Raw genomic sequence first — 22,016 nt, forward strand, 5'->3', positions numbered from 1 at the left:
GTAACTCATGGTGTTAGGCATGCCAGGCAAGCATTCTATTACTACAGAGCCATACCTCAGCAAAGTAAGGGAAGCTTTGTTTTGGTTTTATTTGGGAAGATTTTTTTATTTTTGTTGTTGCTGTACTAAGAATCAAACTCTAATATACTGAAAACAGCAAATAGATTGTTTTTTATCAGAAAATAGAAAATGAAGGCAGGCGGATCTCTGTGAGTTCGAGGCCGGGCTGGACCGACAGCCTCCAAAACAGTACAGAGACACCCTGTCTCGTTAAAAAAAAAAAAAAATTGAAAATGAGAGGATTTTTTGGTGTTTTTTGTTTGTTTGTTTATCTATTTATTGCATCCAATTCCAGTTCCCCAGGGCTCCCTCCTCTCCTCCTTCTCCCCACCCCACTCCTAAGAGAGGGTAAGGCCTCCCCTAGGAGGTCAACTAAGTCTGTCCCATCACCTCATTGAGGCAGGACCAAGGCCCTCCCCCATGCCTAGGCTGATCAGAGTGTGTCTCCATAGAGAATGGGCTCCACAAAGTCAGTTTGTGCATTAAAGATAGGTCTTGGTTCCACTGCCAGTGGCCTCTTATACTGCTCAAGCCACACCATTGCCACCTGTATTCAGGGGGCCTAGTTTGTCCTATGCAGGTACTCCAGTTGTCAGTCCAGAGTTAGTGACCTCTCACTAGTTCCGGTCAGCTGATTCTGTGGGTTTACCCCGTGGTCTTGACTCCTTTGTTCATTTTATGCTCCTCCCTCACTTCAACTATACTCTGGAAGCTCTGTCCAATGGTTAGTTGTGGAACTCTGCATCTGCTTCCATCTGATAGAAATGAGTTTTGATATAGTGCCTTTTCTAAAGATGTATAAACAGCTGGGCATTGGTAGCACACGCCTTTGATCCCAGCACTGGGGAGGCAAAGGCGGTGGATCTCTGTGAGTTCAAGACCAGCCTGGTCTACAAGTTCCTAGTTCCAGGACAGCCTCCAAAGCCAAAGAGAAGCCCTGTCTTGAAAAACAAAAACAAAACAATGTAAACAAATGGTACCCAAGGTATTGAGACTGACCTATTACATTAACATTTAAAAGAAAGAGGGGGGATGAAGAGATGGCTTAGTGAGTAAAGTGCTTACTGTGCAAGCATGAGGACCTGAGTTCAAATCCCCAGTGCCCACATAAAATGCTGGATGTGGGAGAAGATATCTATAACCAGAGCCCTATCTCAAAATTCGAGGTAAAGCCAGGTGGTAATGGTGCACACCTTTGATCCAGCAATCTAAAGACAGAACTCTGTGAGTTCAGGACCAGCCTGGTCTACAAAGCTAATTTCAGGACAGCTAGGGCTACACAGAGAAACCCTATCTGGGAGGGAGGGGGTTTGAGATGACAGAGAAGACATTTTGACATCAACTTCTGGCCTCCACATACATCTGAAGGTATACAGACATGCATATATCACATACATACTATTACTTAAAGCCAGACCTGAGTTTACAAATTTATAATCCGGAGTTTGGGGGGTAGGAGCAGGATGACCAAGAATTCAAGGCTAGGCCAGGCGTTAGTGGAGCACACCTTTAATCCTAGCACTCAAGAGACAAAGGCAGGTGGATCTCTGTGAGTTTGAGGCCAGCTTGGACTATGGAGCAAGCTCCAGGACAGCCTCCAAAACAATACAGAGAAACCCTGTCTCGAAAAAAACAAAATAAAACAACAACAACAAAAAGAATTCAAAACTGGCTTCAAGTTCAAGACCAACCTGGGCTACATGAGACCCTATTTCGATATCCCCCAACACACACACACACACACACACACCCCTAAGCTAGGAGTGCTGGTATGTGTCTGTAATTCTCACACTTGGAAGGCAGACGTAAGAGGATCACTACAAGTCTGAGGCCAGCTTGGTCTACACAGCAAGTGCCAGGCTAGTAGGGAAACTCAGAAACAAAAAATTAGGGACTAGAGACATTGCTCAAGGGTTAAGAAAATATATTACTCTTCTAGAGGACCAGGATTTGGTTCCCAGCACTGACAGAAGGCAGCTCACAACCTCTCCTAACTCCAGTTCCAGTGTATGTATCCAACACCCTCCTCTGGCCTCCTCAGCACCTGAACACATACAGAACACATAGACAGGCACACATACATACACTACATACACATGAATAAATCCTTTAAAAAAGGGATGGGGCCTGGCTTTAGTGGTGTACACCTTTAATCCCAGAACTTGGGAGGCAGAGGCAGGTGGTCTTTGTGAGCTCAAGACTAGACTGATCTACAAGAGCTACTTCCAGGACAGCCTCCAAAGCCATAGAGAAAGCTTGTTCTGAAAAACCAAAAAAAAAAAAAAAAAGGGGGGGCTAGGACTGGAGAGATGGCCCAGTGGTTAAGAGCACCAGCTGCTCTTCCAGAAGACCAGGGTTCAATTCCCAGCACCCAATGGTAGCTCACAACTGTCTGTGATCTGGCACCCTTGCACAGACATGCATGCAGGCAAAGATGTCAATGCAGATAAAAAAAATTAAACAAATAAATAAAGAGGGGGAAAAAAGAAAGTCAAATGTTAGGCCCTACACTCAGTCCTTGACCTTGGAGGAGCAAGCATGGCAGCACATGCCTTTAATCCCAGAACTCTTGGGAGGCAAAGGCAGGCAGATCTCTATTGAGTTTGAGGCCAGCCTGGTCTATAGAGCAAGTTCTAGGACAGCCAATGCTAGCTACATGGAGAAACCATGTCTTGAAAGAAAAATATGAGGGGGTTAAGGAGCACTGGCTACTCTTCCAAAGGACCCAAGTTCTGGGGAATCTGACACCCACACATAGACATACATGCAAACAAAACACCAATGCATACAAAATAAAAACAAACCATTTTATATAGAAATATCTTCCATTTTATCACTTTACTTCACATTAAAGTTGCTTGCAGATGTGTCTGTATTTTTTTAATCTGTCTTTCTACAGAAGTGCTCTGTCCTTTATTCTTTTCAGTTATCCTTCTAGACTGTTTCTATTTTACCTTTTCTGTGTGGCGACCACAACTGCACATTCTATTCTAGGTACAGACACACTGTGGTTTGTACAGGAAGAATAATGAGTCCTGTGTTTCCTAGGCTTCCATAATAACACCCAGCATTTCGCTGGCTTTTCATAGCTGCATTCAGGGTAGAGACTGGGGACTCTGAAACTCCTTCCTGTGTTCAACAGCTAGCTTTAGAGCTCATCTTCTGATAATTATAATTTAGACTATTTTCCCATTACTACATTACCTTATTTTTATCTACATGGAGGCTATTTCCCACAATTTCAGACACATCCAACCTTGGACTTTCATATTTCTCTCTGGTACTGTAGATTCCAAACAGTAGATTCAGTCATTTATAGATTTTTTTTTTAATTTGGTTTTTTGAGAGAGGGTTTCTTCTGTGTAGTCTTGGCTGTCCTGGAACTCTCTCTGTAATCAAGGCTAGCCTCAAACCCAGATACTCTCAGGATCCTGCTATGGCATCCCAAGAGCACCAACACTGCCCACCTCAATATCAAATCCTAAAAGTTACAAAACAGAAGTCAAGAAACAATGTTTTTACTTTGTTACCATTGCTATTTAAACCCAGACCCAACAGGTTTTTGAGGCAAGGTCTCACTATGTAGCCCAGTCTTTCCTTGCATCTACAATCCTGTGGCTTCAGGCTTCTGAGTGCGAGAATAAGCAGGATACAAGAATGTACCACCAAGCCTGGTGTTGGTGGCGCACGCCTTTAATCCCAGCACTTGGGAGGCAGAGGCAGGCTGGTCTCTGTGAGTTTGAGGCCAGCCTGGCCTACAGAGCAAGTTCCAGGACAGGCTCAAAAACAAAAAAACAAACAAACAAACAAACAAACAAGCAAAAAAGAATGTACCGCCACGCTTGGTAATGCAGACTTTCCAAATTCTGTTCTTAGTAGGCTTAGCCATATAATTATAAGGCAAACATTTTTTAAAAACTCTTCTTTCCGGGCCGAGTGTTGGTGGCGCACACCTTTAATCCCAGCACTCGGGAGGCAGGCGGATCTCTGTGAGTTCCAGGCCAGGCTGGACCAACAGCCTCCAAAACAGAGAAACCCTGTCTCGTAAAAAAACAACAAAAAAACCCTCTTCTTTCCTTCTCTTTCTCCCTCTTTCTTTCTATGTGTGCGAAGCAGGAATGCCATCCATGCAGTCAAAACTACTAGCCTTGAACTCACTATGTAGCCAAGGATAGCCTAGAACTCCTGGTCTCACGATTCTGTCTCCATCCCCCAAGTGCCTGCCCCCCACCCTGTTTTGGAGACACAGTCTTTTTACTTAGTTTTGCCTGGCTTAGAACTCACTATGTAGACTAGGCTGGCCTCAAGTGCTAGGACTAAAGATATGAGTCACCACGCCCAACTAAAAGCCTGGCTTTTTACCCTTATCTATAATAATCTGAAGGACTGCTATGAGAATATAAATTCTAATATAATGTTTCAATATTTAGTTGCAATTGTTTTTACTAGACCCAATAAAAAGTATCAGTTTACTTCCTAATTCAGAATTTAAAATAATCAAACTCACTGGTGAAGTAGGGAATGTAGAATTAATAAAAATACAACTCAAAGGTGGCACAAATTCATAGGTAACACTTCCAGAAAAAATTCCTAGAGAAATTATGAATTTTAGGCAACAAAGCCTTAATTTTTGAAATTGGCATTTTCATACCTTCCCTACAAATCCTAGAGTAAGCTTTAAGCAGACATCTTCCTTCTCACCAAAATGGTGCCAAAGGAAAGCAAAGAAGCTTCTGCCACCCCCACCCCTACCCCCAAGTCAAAGCCAAGTCAAAAAGAAAATGCAATGAAGATATTACTGAAAGGCACTGAATAGCACACCCACATTAAAGAGCTGGACATCACCCACTTCCAGCCACCCAAGGCAATGTGGCTCCAAAAATCTGCAGAAGAGCAAACTCAGGAGAGAGCTTGACAACTACACCACCAGGTCCACTCCCACCACTCAGTCTTCTACAGGACAGACAGAAGAGAGTAACACATGGATGTCAAGGTCGACAAGCACCAGAGCAAACAGGCTCTAAAGGAACTACTGTGAAGCAGTCAAGATCAACACCCTTATCAGGCCTGATGGAGAAAGAAGGTACAGTCAGTGAATTCCTGATTACAGCACTCTGAATGTTACCAGCAAAACTGGGATCGTCTAGATTGAGTCCAGCTGGATAACTATACTTTTTGTATCACAAAACAAAAACAAAAACAAAAAAAACACCCCAGGGTGCAAAGTGTGGTGGTGGGTGATGATGGCCCATGCCTTTGATCCCAGTACTCGGAAGGCAGAAGCAGGTGGATCTCTGAGTTCAAGGTCAGCTTGGTCTGCTGATCATGTTCCAGGGCTACACAGAGAAACTGTCTTGAAAAAACAAAATACAAAAGGAAAAAAAGTGTAATTCTGGACTAGACAGATGATGTGCCTGGCAAAATATGCCATTCCTTAATTTATGGTAGCAACTCTTAGTAGTTACTGAGCACTGGACTAAAGAGTAGCATCATTTAATCCTCCCAATATTTCTCTGAAATATGTTTTGTATTTTAGAGATGAGAAAACAGGCTAAGAGAGGTCGTGTCATTTGCCTAAGGCTACTGACAGAGAAAATTACGTATGAATCCAAGTGGACTTTTTGGGGGGCTCTGAAGATCTCATTCTACAGCCCAGGCTGGCCTGATTCACATAGCAATCCTCCTACCCATGCATCTAAGTGTTATGGTGATAGGCATAACCTACCACACTTGGGTCAATATCTATATTCTTTATACTGTTGTTTTACTTTTTTTTTTTTAATTTTTTAAAGATAGATCCTTACTCTGTAGCCCAGGCTGACTTAGAACTTACTCTGAAGATCAGGCTGGCCTCAAACTCAGAGATCCACTTGTTTGTATACTAGGATTAAAGGTGTGAACCACCATGCACCATGTCTGGCTTCAGAATTTAAATTCTTAATCACACAGCAATACTCCCTCCTACCAATGGCAAATGTTGAGTAGTAGAGATGTAAAAATGAGGTGGGTAGTCTTAGGGTATGACATACACTTACAATCCCAGCACTTTGGCAGGTGGAGGCTAGAGGGTCAAGAATTCAAGGATATCTTTTGTTATACTGTGAGTATAGGTCAGGCTGGGCTACATAAAACTCTATCTCAAATACTAAAAGTAGCCAGGTGGCAGTGGTGCAAGCCTTTGATCTCAACCTTAGGGAGGCAGAGGCAGATGATCTCTGTTGAGTTGGGAGACCCTGAGCTACAGAGCAAGCTCCAGAACAGCACTCGGCTACATAGTGAGTTCTAAGCCAACTGGTGGGGGACAGGACATTTCAGTCTGAAGTTTGCTATTCATGAGTACATTTTCTCTGTGGCTGTGGAGGCTGTCCTGGAAGTAGCTCTTGTAGACCAGGCTGACCAGGCTGGTCTCGAACTCACAGAGATCCGCCTGCCTCTGGTTCCTGAGTGCTGGGCTACAGAGTAAATTCAAGACCAGCCTAGGATACTCAGTGAGTCTCTGACTCAAAATGAAAAAGCAAAAAGAAAAGCTGAGGATATAGTTCAGCAGTGAAGCTCTTACCTAGCATGAATGAGGCTCTAGGTCAATCCCAGTACCACAAGATAAGGGAGAAGAAGAAAAAAAAACTGTTTTGAGAAAAGGTCTTGATACTTGCTGAACAATGGCATCATGGGGAGAGGGAATAATTCTAAATACTGGAGAGCAAAGAATTGTTCTTGTTATCAATTGTGTCAACTACTGAGTTTAAATTAGTTTAAGTTATACGAGATATATGTGTGTAATAAACAGGTGTGCATACACTCAAACTGAAACTAAAATGAACCATAACTCTCTCTGAAAAAAAGCACCTATATCCTAAAATAAGAAACTTAATTTTATTTGACTGGAATTAATCTTACAACTAAGAGAATACACTTCAGATTTTCCTATATTTTACCAGAGAAGGAAAACCAGAGCTCAAAAATAAATATCTTAAGTAAAGCTTAATAGCCTCGCCCATCAATCTCAAACTGTTTATTTTTAGGTATCTAGAAATCATGATGAAAAGCAGATTTGTTCTAAGATACGTCTGTATCTGAACAGCATTCCCTCTGTACAATCCTTGTTTCTATTCTTCTCTTTTCTAATTCAATTCTGTTTGGTTTCTAAGTTAAGAAGTGTGTTTCATTTGCATAAATGGTAACTATTCTGAGATACTATTCATGACTATACATTTGAATTCTCTAGAGTACCATTCATAACTTCAAATGAAACAGGAAAAAAAAACATTCATTCAACTTTACCTTAATGGTGACTAAGGATACGAGTAATGCTAATGTCACACTACTGTAGAGAATAAGTCCTGTCTATAGTATAGTCCAGGGTAGGCATGGAAGCAGCCCAACACAAAATCATAAACATACTTAAAATATCACAGAGTTTGTGTGTGTGTGATTTTTGTTGTTGTTGTTACTCAATTTTTCAGGTTTTTTCATTAAGATTTCTAATTTTTATTCCCGTGTGTGTGTGTGTGTGTGTGTGTGTGTGTGTGTGTGTGTGTGTGTAAATACCCAAAGACACCTGAAGAATTAAACTAGGGTCCCTGTTCTCTGGAAGAGCACTCTCCCCTGGAATTTACCTTTAGTCACAGCACTTGAGAGACAGAGCTGTGAGTTTGAGGTCAGCCTGATCTACAGAAAGAGTTCCAGACAGCCAGAGCTAATTACATGTATTTATTTTGTGTTTGTGGAAGTTAGAGGACAACTTGCAGGAATTCATTATCTCCCACCATGTGGGCTCCTGTGATGTTTAGTTTTAATTGTCATTTTAATACAGTGTAGAATGACCTCAGAAGAAAATCTCCAAGAAAGACTATCTAAATTAGGATGGCCTGTAGGCATGTCTATGAGGGATTGTCTTGAGTACATTTATTAATGTGGAAAGACTCAGCCCACTGAGGGTGGCAACATTCCCTGGCTTACCATCCTGCACTGTGCAAAGAAAGTAGAGATATGAGCTAAGCAATAGAAGCATGCATGCATTCATGCTCTCTCTGCTCTTGACTGTGTATGTGATTAGCTGCTTCAGATTCCTGTCTCAATGAATTATGACCTGGAATTGTCAGCAATATTTAAACCCTTTCTCCCCTAAATCACTTTCTGTCAAGTATTTCCTTGGTGCAACAGAAATGAAACATTTTCATCCAGAGGCTGAACTCGGGTCTTCAGGCGGGCCTGTTTTTTTAGCTATAAAGTATCTAAGCAGGGACAACAAAGATTCATCTTAGCCATAAAGCTCAAACTTCAGTTAGAAGAATCTTAACAGGTTCTGGCAACTTCTTCATAAAAGCAATGCAGGTTGATCTTTAGGCCTAAAGCTTTTCTGTGAGTCTTTCATTCAAGAAAGTTAATAGTCTACTAGCTCCTTACTCCAGCTAGTCTTAATCAGTGATAAGAAATTGAATTTACATAGATCTGCATAAATAATTCAGTTATCTGTACTGCTCCAATAGATTTTAACTTGATAAAATAAAATCTGAACAGAATAAAGATAATGTGGCTATTTTAAAGTTGTCATTTCCTGATTTCCCTCAATTTTTTTTCTCATCCAAAGACAGACCTATACCCAAAAAGAAAGAGCAGAAGCCAAACACCCATCTCAGAGCATCTGCAACTCACTTCCTTCCACTGAGTTACCCCTGCTAACTCAGCGGTTTTTGACTGGGGTAACTGGCTCCTCTGTTCATGTAACAATGTCTAGAGATATTTCTGGGTTTCACATTGGGGGGATGCTATTGGCACCCTAATGGGTAGCAAACAGGAGGCTACTTAAAATTCTAATCTGACTATGAAATGTAATTAAGAGAATCCACACAAAAGAACCTAGAAAAGCCAGACATAGTGGTTCAGGACATTAAGGGGCTCAGGCAGAAGGACCAAGAATTCAAGAATGGCCTGCGTTACAGAATGAAATCTTAGCTCAAAATAAAACTACAAAAACAGAATAAAATGGAGGCGCTGGTAGCATTTATTAAGCCTATATGTGGTAACACATGCCTTTAAATCCCAACATTTGGGAGGAAGGCAGAAGCAAGTGAATCTTGTGAGTTTGAGGCCTGCCTGGATTACATAGGGAGTTCCAGGGCATTTAGACAGTTAGAGCTTCAGAGTAAGACCCTGTTTCAAAGAAAAAAAAAAAAGGCTGAGAATGTAGCTTAGTAGTATGGCACTTGCCTAACACATATCAAAGTCTGGGTTAAATCTCCATTTAAAAAAAAAATTAGGGGCTGGAGAGATGGCTCAGCCATTAAAGGCTAGGCTCACAACCAAAAATATAAAAAAAAAAATTAGAAAGAACAGCATTAAGTTCTGTCCTTAAGAAGCATACAGTAAACCAGGCATGGCGGTGCATGCCTTTAATCCCAGCATTTGGTAGGCAGAGGCAGTTGAATGTCCAAGTTTCAGGACAGCCAAGGACCCCATCTCAGAAAAAGAAGGAGAAGCAGAAGGAGGAGAAATGAAGAGCAGCACAGACAGGGAAAGCAGCTTTATAACTTGTCTGGCTTGTGGGGGAATTTAATAATTGTTTGAGATTATAATATAATTACATCATTTCCCCTTCCTTTCTTCCCTCCAAACTCTCCAAAGTACCCACCACCCCTGCTTTGTTCCTTTTTTCCTCGTGTGTGTGTGTGTGTGTGTGTGTGTGTTACAGAGACAAGTAACATTTAGACAGAGCAGGTTGTATTTATATTTAGGAATACACACACACACAAATGAGAGATATATAAACAATTCTTAACCTGGTTATGTATTGACATCAGAGATCCTATACCAGTTAACAAGCATATTTTTCATGGAGAATCTTGATATGATCAGTTTCAAGTTCTGGTATTTAGGAATTACAAACACAAAAGAAATATAAGACATGGTTACCCGACTTGATTTTTGTTTTTTGTTTTTTTGGTTTTGAGACAGGTTCTCACTATGTCACTCTAGCTGTTCTGGAACTCACTCTGTAGACCAGGCTCGCCTTGAACTCAGAGATCTACCTCCCTCTGCCTCCAGAGTGCTGGGATTAAAAGTGTCAGCCACTACTCCTGACTGACTTATAGAATGTACTCAGAATCACAAGCGTATGTTAGAATGTAGCATGCTAGTTCACTATTTTGCAGTTATTTTCCTATAGTGTCAGCACTTACGAAACGGTGGTCTAGATGAGAATCACGCCTATTCCCTGGCCCAATCCCACTACTCCACTTGCAACTTGCAATCTGCAATCCACCATTCTACACTCCCTACATCCCAGTGAAAGTGCTATTATCAGACACTATGGAGCCATTCAAATAGAATGAACTGAAGTCTTCAAACACAGTGGTTCCATAGTCTTCTGAAGGACAAGATTCTTAAAATCTATGTCATCGTGGGGGTTCTTATAAAAAGAAGAAATCCTTCATTGTCAACCAATACTATAGAATGAACCTCATTCTATAGTAGGGGTAGCTCAGAAAACCTAAGGATACATACAATATGGCTGAGGATGTAGTTTAATTGAAAGAGTGCTTGCCTAGCATGCACTCAAATTCTAGGTTCAATCCCCAGCACCACAAACCCAGACTCAGCACTTGAGAGGTGGAGGTACAGGGATCAAGAGTTCAAGGTCATCCTCAGCTGCATAGCTAGTTCTAGACATGCTTATGGAAAATAGACTTTGTCTGAAAGCACCAGGAAAAGAAGAAAAGGAAAAATTGACCCAAATTCCATCTCTTGTGATTATCCCATATTACACTAAGAACCACCTTGAAGGAAAAAAAAAACAGCTCTAGAATCCTGCTAGCCCAAATCATCTTTCTCTCGGGTGTACAGAAAAAGGTACTATTTCTCTCAATAGCTACAGAAATCAAAGAGAGCAAAGAACGTATAAATTATTATTTCTAAGAGGGGTGACAGAAAGGGCTGGTGATGGAAAGCGCACCTGCTTAGCAGACATGCTGGAGTTCCGTCATCAGCACCACAAATAAAGAAAAGGTGGAGGGGATCATTTTAGCATCTAAAACTAGTACAGAGAGAGTACTAAAAGATATATTCTGGTACCTAAGAGAAAATGAACATCAGCTAGATTTTAACTAAAGTAAAAGCTTTATGGTTTTTTTTTGTTTGTTTGTTTGTTTGGGTTTTTTTTTTTTTTTTTTTTACAAGACAAAAATTTCTCTGTATTGTTTTGGAGGCTATCGGTCCAGCCCGGCCTCGAACTCACAGAGATCCGCCTGCCTCTGCCTCCCGAGTGCTGGGATTAAAGGCGTGTGCCACCACCGCCCGTCGTAAAAGCTTTATGTTAAATCGGGCATTGGTGGCACATGCCTTTAGTCACAGCACTGGGGAGGCAGAAGCAGGTGGATCTCTTTGAGTTTGAGGCCAGCCTGGTCTAGAGAAAGCCTGTCTTGGGAAGGGGGGGTTAATATCACAGAAAAGAAAAAAATTTCCACTTAAAACCCTGAAATCAACTCCATTATACAATGTTTACTGTATGAGTATTTTGCTTACATGTATGCATATGCACCATGTACATATATGCCTGCTGCCTGAGATCAGAAATGGGAATTGGACCCTTTGGAACTGGAATTACACAGATATACATACATACATACATACATACATACATACATACATGTAATTTAAAAAAAAAGAGGGCTTAAGGAGCTGAAGAGATTGCTCAGCAGTTAAGAGCACTTGTTGCTCTTGCAGAGGACCCAAATTACTAATACCCATATTGTTATTCATAGCCATTAAAAAATAACAATTAAACAACTTAAATGCCAAAAACCAAGTGGGACATGGTAGTACCCAATGTCTGTAATCCCAACACTTGAGAGTCCGACGCAGGAAGATACTAACTAGTTCAAGAACAGAAAATAAATAAACAACAATATTAAAAAGAAAATAATAGCAGATACAAACAAATGTTCAAACACATCATATTTTTCAAGTGATGGTGGCTCTTCGTCTTCTAGTAGCAGAGTCAGATCATGTTAAAGCCCAGAGTTAAATCATGGTTAAAATTTGGCCATGGACTGGAAATTATGGTGGGAACAATGAATCAACAATGAGAACTCACTAAAATGTTCTTTAAACAGTTATCTGAGAGGATTTAGGACTTGAAAGTTATTTCATTCTAGATTCCAGAATCTACAAGATCATTCTCAAAGTCCAGCCAATTCGATAGCCTCTTCCTGGGCAAGCAGTGCCTCCCACACGGCCCGGGACAGTTCTCAAAACTCTTTGACAGGAAGCAGAATTCAGAAGTTCTTTCCTTCCTTCCTCCTTTAGCTGCGGCTTCTCTGCTTTTAGAATTTCAAACAAAGAAAATACATATTGGCTGCACAGCTAAGAAACGCCCTCTTTCTCGGCAACTTCCTCTTCCTCCCTACCATTGACAGATGAGAACAATACCCACAGCTGAACTACTATTTTGATTAACCCAAGGCTCCCGAGGTTTATAAAGCTTAAGGGCTCCGGTACCCAGCTACCTCTCCTACCCAAAGTCCACTGTCTTCCCTCACCGAAAAGATAAGGAAAGCACAAAGAAAGAAATGCTATGCTTAAACACAGGCAGGCTATTGAAACTTTCACCCTAAGGAACCCAAAGAAATTTAAACCAACAGATGGGTAGTTTCTTCCTCCTACAGAGAAGAGACAAGACACTGGGATGGTAGCAGCCTGAACCAGAAGTCTGTACACCAAAAGCTGGTGACCTTTCTTCCGCAGGACCCCTGCATGGACTCAAACTGAATTCTCTGCTGTTCTGACACACTTCGAAGTGACATTTAACACTAGGAAATGGACCTTTCTAAGTCACTGAGTGAAAAGAGTGGATGGGCTTTAATAACCCTGAGCTCAAGACCTCGCCTGTCCCCACGGCAGAAGTGAAATCAAATCTCTGGGCTACAGCCCTCCCTCCATTTCTGACAAAGCAAACTTCCCTTTGAAACCAGCAGTGACTTACCCTTGCCCCGTGCTTCCCAGAGGAAACACCCTCACGCTGGTAAGCACCTCACTCCTGTGTGGCCCTGAACAAGTTACTTAACCTCTCTGAAACTTAGCTTCCTCACCTGTAAACTCCCAAGGACAACTGGAAAAACGAAACAAGAATGTATTCCTAAGGTTTGGCACATAGTAGGTCAACCATAAACTCCCCCCTTTTTTTTGGCTTTTTTTCCTCTTTAGTGCTTGGCTTAAATGCCAATAGTAGCCCCGAAGGCTCCAAGGGTTTCCTCATCATCTCTGGATCTATGAAGAACTGTATAAAACTTCCTCATCTCAAAGGACCAAAGGAACCTGGCCCTGCCGCGTCACGATCTGGGCAGCACCCACGCTTTGGTACCAGTGGTCCCGAGAGCCAAGGCTCCTTTCCCTACAGCCCATTCCGTGCACACGTGCGCACGCGCACACACACAGTACCCCACCCACTCCCCAGCTTAGCAGGCCAGGGACCTCAAAGATATTTCAATCGCTTCGTGGTCCAAATATGGAAACTGAGGCTTGGCCTGGAGAAGAGCTTGTCCAGGAGCCCAGGAAACTGCTGAACAGTTTCACACACTTCTGCGAAGTCTTTTTACAAACGGTAAACTGAGGCCCAAAGACGGAAGTGACTTGCTCAAGAACGCACGGTGAGCTGGTGGCCGGGCCACAGGTCGTCACACTTTTCGCCGGCCCTTCCAAGTCTCCGAAGGGCACTCTGGGCCATCACCACCCCTGAGGTGTCGTCACAGCACTGACAGCACGCGAACCGCAGCAGCGGCAGCCAGAGCGCGCACCGGTTCCCCCCGGACCGTGCAGGGGCCGCCCGGCCGGCGCTCGCGCCTCACAGCCGGACGCGCCCAGGGAGGACTTGTTGCTCACCTGACCCCGAGCGGTCGCCCTCAGCGACATGAAGGGCTGGCCGGCCGGCCCGTGTCCCCGCGTAGTGCGCTCCAGTCCACCGCTTCGTGGGCTGCCACACAGCCGGAGCCCCTCTTAGCGCGCTACGCCCCTAGCCGCACTCCGCCGGCCCGAGTCCGCCATTACGTGATTCCCCGCCCCGGGACGCAGCCACACCCCGCCAACCGTTCTGATTGGCTCCCTGCCCCACCCGCCCTGGTCTTCCAACTATCCCATTGGTCTGGACCCAATGCCAATTAAATAAGTACGCAAAAGACGTATTCAAAGGTAGTGTCCCGGGAACTCCACCCGAGCGACTTCCGCAATCGGAGTAAACAGAGGCTAGGGCAAACCAAATGAAGTGAAGGTGGATATCATGGCAAATCGACGCCCAAGTTCGAGTAGAAAAATGTTAGCTAAGAAAGTGCAAGACCTTGTCAACCATGTGTTGAAAGATGAATTCTTTTTATCAGAGTCCAGAAACCCATTTTTGGTGGAAGGAACGGGCCGAGCCTATGAACTTTCTGTGGACACCCCTCGAGTTGCAAATAGTTATGTCCCATCACGCCTTGTCCCAGGCCGGACCGAAAGTTGGGTGGGGAGTGTGAGTCATAGGCTTCAGCTCACCCTAAAGGACAGGTATCCGTCCAGTTGAAGCTTGACTCCTGCAATTGGGAGCCTGTTCTGAAAGGCCACTGTCACGTGTCACTTCACTCCGCAACTTGGAACGACTCTTAGTTCTCACTTTGTTTTACAAAATAGGGACAGTAAACCCAGGCAGGTCTGCTTCCAGTCCATTTAGGTGGGAGATAGGAGGATGCAAGACCAGTGACTAACTGAATACAAGATGCTGCAGCTGGGTGACAATGTGACAATCCAGTTCATCTCATGTAGTGTTCTGGAGCAAGTCTGTATAGCAGGGATAGGCCTCTTAAGGAAGAATGGATCTTAGAGAGGTAGTCGCTGTTACTGTCATGCCTGCTGGACTCTTTGCAGTGCATTGAACTTACTTCTTAGAAAGGGAGTGTGGGAGACGACCACGCAGCTGTCAACAAAGGACTGCTTTGAAAGCATGAATTCTAGAACACAGATTTATTGAAACAAAACGTGTAACAGACCCGATAATGCAGACCTATAATGCCAGCAATAGGGAGGCAGAGACAGGCAGATGCTCACAGGCCCAGGTGCTTAGCCTGCTTGTCCAATCTAGGCCAATTAGAGAGTCAGATCCTGCCGGGCTGTGGTGGCACACACCTTAAACCTCAGTACTGGTAGGCAGATCTCTGTGAGTTCGAGGCCAGCCTCATCTACAAAACGAGTTCCAGTACAGACTCCAAAGCTACAGAGAAACCCCGTCTCAGAAAAAAAAAAGGAGAGAGAGAGAACCAGGTTCAAAAAAAACAAAATAGAAGTTGCCAGAATAGCCCCTGAGGTAATTCTCTGGCCTGCACAGCACATATAAACCCTAACACACAACATGCATTTTTCATACAACACCCTGAATTTGTGATATAAATTTTGCCCACAGTCACCCAGGTAACTGGAATCTTGAACCTACATCACTTAGCAGCTATTCCTTTTACTTTTACGAATCTTGTCACCTGAAAGAGGCTTTCCTCCCCCACCCCCTTAGCAGGTCAGAATAGTCCTAAGGGTGCCAGGTCACTCTAAGCATATAGGGCCCCTGCTATCCACCAGCTGGGCCAATATTCTTTTTACTTATTTGTTTGGTTGGTTTGGTTTTTTGAGACAGAGTTTCTCTGTGTAACAGTCCTAGATGTCCTGGAACTTGCTTTGTAGAGCAGGCTGGCCTCAAACTCACTGAGATATGCCTACTTCTGCCTCCCAAGTGCTGGGATTAAAGGTATATGCCACTACCACCTGGCTAGACCAATATTCTTGTGGAAAAGTAAGACCAAGGATGTGGTCAACATGTTCCCAGAATTCTAGGGGTCAAGAGAAAAGACATGACAAGTAGAGAAACAAATGTCAAATGAGGTTGCCACTGGGGCGGCAGGAAATCTGCCAAATGCCAGGTCATTTTATTTTATTTTATTATTTTGATACAGGGTCTCTTTATCATGTAGCTCTTGGCTGTCCTGGAACACTATGTAAGCCAAGTGGCCTGAATTTACAGAGATGCCCTGCCTCTGTCTCCCCGGCTGGGATAGGAGGTATGAGCCACCACACCTGGCATTTCCAGGTCCTCAAACAGGTCTGTCCACTCTCAAGGCAGAGCTCTGGCCATCAAGGACTGCTTTGGATGTATTTCCAAGTCCTTTTTCCTCCCTGAAGCTTACGGCTTCAGAAAGGCTGACACTGCCAAGTAAGCAGTGCCAACAGGGCCCCAGTGATCACTGGATGGGTGTCTCCCAGGCTTGGATTGGGACACTAAATCTGGCAAGTGACTGTTTAAAACCTGGTATGACTGGAAAGTGAAGGAAGGCAGCTGTGTGAATAACAGTGGCTTTAGGCTGAGACTGACTGAACTTTGAAGCATAACTGGGCCACTTTCAGTCTGTCTGGGCCCTATGGAGAGGTTCTCTAAAATGTGGACAAGGTTCTCTAAAATGTGGACAACAGGGGCTAGAGAGATGGCTCAGTGGTGAAGAGCACTTGTTGCTCTTCCAGAGGATCCAGGTTCATCTTCCAGCACCCACAAAGTGGCTCACAACCACCCTAACTCTAGTTGCAAAGGATCTGACACCCTCTTCTGACACCTGATGGCACTGCATATACATGGTGCACATGCAATACCTTGAAGTAAACACACACATAAGCTAAACTAATTAAACCTAAAAAACTATTTTGACATAGACAAAGGAGCATTGGTGAGAGTTCAATGAGTTAATAATAGAATTACTATGTGCACAAAACTCCCGATAGTTGTTTATTCACTAATGGATTCGTCCGTTCAATAGAAACTACAGAAATGGTTCAACAGGTAAAATGCTTGCTGCCAAGCCTGATGACATCAGTTCAATCCCCCAAACTCACTTGGTGGAAAGAGAAAACCAAGGTGTCCTTTGACTCTTCACACACAGGCCTTGGTATATCCATGCTCTCTCTCTCTCTCTCTCTCTCTCTCTCTCTCGCTCTCTCTCTCTCTCTCTCATCACACACACACACACACACACACACAATAAACAATTTTTGTTTGTTTGAGACAGGGCTTCTCTGTGTAGCACTGGCTGTCCTGGAACTTACTTTGTAGACCAGGCTGGCTTTGAACGAAGAACCTGTCTCTGCTTCCTGAGTCCCGGGACTAAAGGCATGCACCACCACTACCCAGTTAATAAATAAATAAGTTAAGCATTGGGCACTGGAGAGATGGTTCAGCAGTTAAGAGGACCTGAGTTCAATTCCCAGCAACCACGTGGTGGCTCACAACCATCTGTAATGAGATCTGGTGCCCTCTTCTGGCATGTAGACATACACATGCAGACAGAACACTGTATACATAATAAATAAGTCAAAAAAAAAAAAAAGAGCACTGGCTGCTCTTCCAGAGGTCCTGAGTACAATTCCCAACACCCATATGGAGGCTCAAAACCATCTGTAATGATATCTGGCACCTTCTTCTGGCCTGCAGGCATACATGCACACAGAACACTGTATACGAAACACATAAATAAATCTTTAAAAAAGAGATGCTACTGGGTGGTAATGGAGAAAGCCTTTATTCCCAGCACTCAGGAGACAGAGGCAGGTGGATCTCTGTGAGTTTGAAGCAGCCTGATCCATAGAGCTGATTCTAGAACAGCTAGGGCTATACAGAGAAACCCTGTCTTGAGAGAAAAAAAAAGCTAAACACCTAAAATTTGTAGAGCACCCTGGGAATGGAAAGCTGCAATAGTGAGCAAAACAGACCCTCATTGAACTTAGAATTAAAGTTAAATAAATGAGCAGGCACTTCACAATTTTGGTGTGAAAAGGAACAAGAAGGCAAAGAGCAATGTGCTTACCAGAATGAATGTCTGGACAAGAGGAAGCAGCCTGAGCAGGTGGTATGGGGATGAATGGAAGGAACTGATGAACACATGGAAAAGAATGTCTGCCCTTTGAGCTAGAAGTTGGAAAAATTGGTTCAAGTCAAATGATAGGTGCAGGGTGCAGAGTAAAGTTGGTTTGGCATATAAAAGGCACTGTATAAATGGTACTTGAGCCAGTGGTGGTGGTGGTGGTGCACACCTTTAATTCCAGCATTTGTGGGGGGGGGGGGCAGAGGCAGGTGGATCTCTGTGATTTCAAGAATCAGCCTGGTCTATACAGCTGGTTCCAAGATAGCCACAGCTACACAGAGAAACCCTGCGTCAGGGGAAAAAAAAAGATGTTTGGTTGACCCAGCATCCAGGGAGGTAAGTCTGAATCAGCAGCTCCAGCTGATGAAAAATAGAACTGATACAGACATCTATGCCCTGGCCATGTTGTCATCTAATCTTAAGACTTTGGAGCTAGCCTGTCAATGGTGGCACAGGCCTTTAATCCCAGCACTTGGGAGGCAGAGGCAAGCAGATCTCTGTGAGTCTGAGGCCAGCCTGGGCTACAGAGCAAGTTCCAGGATGGCCATGGCTAAACACAAAGAAACCCTGTCTTGGAAAAGAAAACACACACACACACACACACACACACACACAACAACAAACAACAACAACAAAAAGCAAGCAAACAAACAAAAACTTTAAAGCCAGACAATCTGGTTTTAAATCATTCTTTGACAACTTCTTCAGTGTGTGATTTTGTTATTATTTGGTTTTTGTTGTTATTTGTTTGGGGATATTGTTGTTTATTTTGTTTGGCCTCAAACTCAAGGCAATCCTCCCTGCTTGAGATTTCTAAGTCCTGGAATTACCAATATGTACCACAAAGTCTAGCCATGGGCAGGGTACTTCACCTCTCTTGAGTTTGTTTCCTTATCAGAGCTGGGTTTAGTGCCCCACACTGTCTGTTGTAGGTGTGTGTGTGTGTGTGTGTGTGTGTGTGTGTGTGTGTGTGTGTGTGTGTGTGTGTACCTACGGAGGACAGAAGATAGCAGCAGCGGCATCACATCCCCTGGAGCTGGAGTTACAGGCAGTTATGATTTACCCTCCTCCCCATCATAAGTGCTAGTCATGAAACTCATGTCCTCTGGAAAAGCAGGAAGCCCTTTTAACTGTTAAGTCTTGCTATGTAGCCCACACTAGCCTCAAACTCCTAGTAATCTTCGTGCCCCAGCCTCCTGAGTGTTAACATTAGAGGTATGTACTACTGGGCCTGCTTCGATGGTGCACACATAATCCCAGAACTAAGGCAGGAGTTCAAGGCCGACCTGGACTATATAGCAAGTTTGAATCTAATTTAGTTTGCAAAGGGATACCTTGTTTCCAAATAAACAGAAAGAAAAGGTTATAATTGTTTTTGACCTTGTGTGCAGGGAAGCAGGTGGATCAAAGACCTAGAAAATACTGTGTTGCCAAAGCTGAACTCTTCTCTCAGAGCCTCAGCTTATGAGTTCCAGGCCAGCCTGGTCTATAGAGTGAGTTCCAGGACAGCCTCCCTCCAAAGCTACAGAGAAACCCTGTCTGGGGGAGGAGGGGAGGCTGAAGCTGGAACATCAGTAGTTTGAGACCAGCCTGGCCTGCACTATGAGACAGTGTCTAAAATACATAGATAGATAGGTGGATGGATGGATGGATGGATGGATGGATGGATGGATGGATGGGCAGGCAGACAAGCAGACAGGCACACAGACAAGTAGACGGGGTGGCACCTCTGTGATCCAAGCACTCAGAAGGTGAGGGTAAAAGGATTTGAAATTTAAGGCTGTCCTCAGCTACATAGCAACTTTGACACCATTCTGGACTACACAGGATCCTGTCTCAAAAATAATTTTAAATGAGACAGTAGATGTGAAGCACTTAGCACAGTGATTGGCATACATCAGCAGCTATTGGACGGTAATAACAGATCTAACAATGATTATGGTTATTGAGCCCAGTGTGGTGGTTCATGATTGTAACACCTGTACTCCAGAGGTTGAGACAGGAGTTTCACCTGGGCTACATAATGAGTTCAAGGACAATCTGGGCAAGACTTTGTTTTAAAACAATAAATTGAGCCTGGTGTAGTTCACCTTTGATCCTGGAACTAGTCAGAGGCAGGCAATCTGGTATCTGTGAGTTTTGAGTCCTGCCTGGTCTACATAGAGAGTTCCAGAACATTCTCGACTGCATAGTGAGACACTGCCTCAAACACAAGTAAAAATTATTGTTAATATGCTGATGTCATCAGTTTCTACCTGCATTAGAAATCAAGATTTGGGGCTTTGCTGACAGGCTACCCAATAAAAACCTTAATATTTCCTGTGTAGGTGATGCAGCCAGACAACTGCTTTCTGAGAAGACAATGTTACATATGTTAAGAATATTAATGAGCACATGCTAACACTATACCTGTATGTATTAACTCCTGACAACACTGTACATGTATGTGTTAACTCCTGACAACACTGTACATGTATGTATTAACTCCAGACAACAAGTCTATGGGCTGGTTTCTGTCATCCTCATGTTACCCATGAGGTCAACAAAGAACAGGGGAGCTAAGAGCCTGACTTCAGGACATCCAGTCAGGAAGCACTAGTTAGAATGAAACCAGCCTGGGCTAGCCAAGCCTTTCCTGTTACACCCAAGGAATCAAAGCTATCACTAGAATGCTGATCCAGAATCCAGTGTCTGGAGCATCCCCAGGCTGCAAAGAGGTCACGCCCTATGCCTCTCAAGAGCTCTAAAAAGTCAAAATGGCTGGGAGTGGTGGCACTTGCTACAATACCTAATGAGACCTTGTCTCAAAAAACAACAGTCAGCTGTCCATTCCCTGAGAAGAACATGAAACAGACCCTCTTCCTCCACAGGGGAGGTGAAAGGAACTCTAACCATGCTCTGTTTAAATGCCAGGTTTGCAGTTTAATAGCTCTGTAATCTTAGCTGGGTTCCACCCACACTCTGAGCCTCAGTTTCCTTATCTCTGAAATAGGGATGATAAAGCTTGAAGGCACATAAGCAATAAGGCCTGCACAAACTCTAAAGTGCAGTCCACCCGGGAGTTCCTCTCACTGTTGCTATGGGGACAGGAACCCTCTGGGAAACAGCCCATCAGGCTGACAAGCAAAATTGCCACCTGTAGAAACAGACCAGGGATCAATTCCTAAATGTGCCTCTTCCACAGTCTGGAGCTAGGTGTGGGACACCTATAATCCCAGCACCCAGAGGCCAAGGAAAGAAGATGGAGAGTTTGAGGCCATTTGTGCTACCTAGTTAGACTCTGTCTCAAAACAAACAAACAAACAAAAAACATAACCACAAAACTAATCAGCCAGACAACCCAAACATGATTTCTGATTTTGGTCAAACTATATGAACGTTAGAGCCTCAGTTTTCTTGTCTATAAAATGGAGCGAATTATATGTCTCTTGTAGAGAGGGAGCGAATGCCTAAAGAGCTGCAAGCCAGTATCTGGTACAGAACTAGCAGAATGAGGTACAAAACATAGGGATCAGAAAGAATCACCTCTCTGCATCCTGCATCCCCACCCCATCTGTGGGAAGTGGGTGGAGAGCACTGTGCTCAGAGCCCAGAAAGTCCCTGCCACTCCCCTTCCTCTGGCATCCTCAGCTTTTGCTGGGTACACAATCTCTCTCTCTCTCTCTCTCTCTCTCTCTCTCTCTCTCTCTCTCTCTCTCTCTCTCTTTCAAAACAAGTTCTTCACTGAGCAATCCCAGGGGGCCCCAAACCTCGGTCTCAGTCTGGCTCACAGGCTTTCCCCGCCTCCACATCCTTAATCCCCTGCTTTGCGCTCGCCGTTCCTTCCACCTGGAATGCTCTCTCCGCCCTGAGCGCCTTTGAAGGGAAGGCGGGTGCTAGAGGGGAAGGATCTGGAATGATGTTCCCCTACCTCCTCACTCCGCTCCCCCTGCATCCCCAGCGGCATACCTGACCTCCCCCTCCCAGCGTGGGGGAAGAGGCTGCTGGGAGGAGGTGGGAAGGGGGAATGAGAGAAGGGCCCTCTGTAGGGTTTTTCACCTG

General features: G+C 43.9%; 1 protein-coding gene across 1 annotated transcript in view; it reads right to left on the minus strand.

Annotated features, from left to right (window-relative positions):
* Wasf2 (WASP family member 2) overlaps positions 1-14,120 on the minus strand; it is a 64,266-nt gene extending 50,146 nt beyond the window's left edge. The window contains exon 1 of the mRNA XM_040756426.1: positions 13,936-14,120. The gene's annotated coding sequence lies outside the window, so the exon portion shown is untranslated. The remainder of the gene's footprint in view (positions 1-13,935) is intronic.
* Positions 14,121-22,016: the final 7,896 nt, after the last annotated feature.

The sequence above is a fragment of the Mesocricetus auratus genome, unplaced genomic scaffold (genome assembly GCF_017639785.1).
Source record: "Mesocricetus auratus isolate SY011 unplaced genomic scaffold, BCM_Maur_2.0 Super-Scaffold_100014, whole genome shotgun sequence".
Taxonomy (NCBI): Eukaryota; Metazoa; Chordata; class Mammalia; order Rodentia; family Cricetidae; genus Mesocricetus; species Mesocricetus auratus.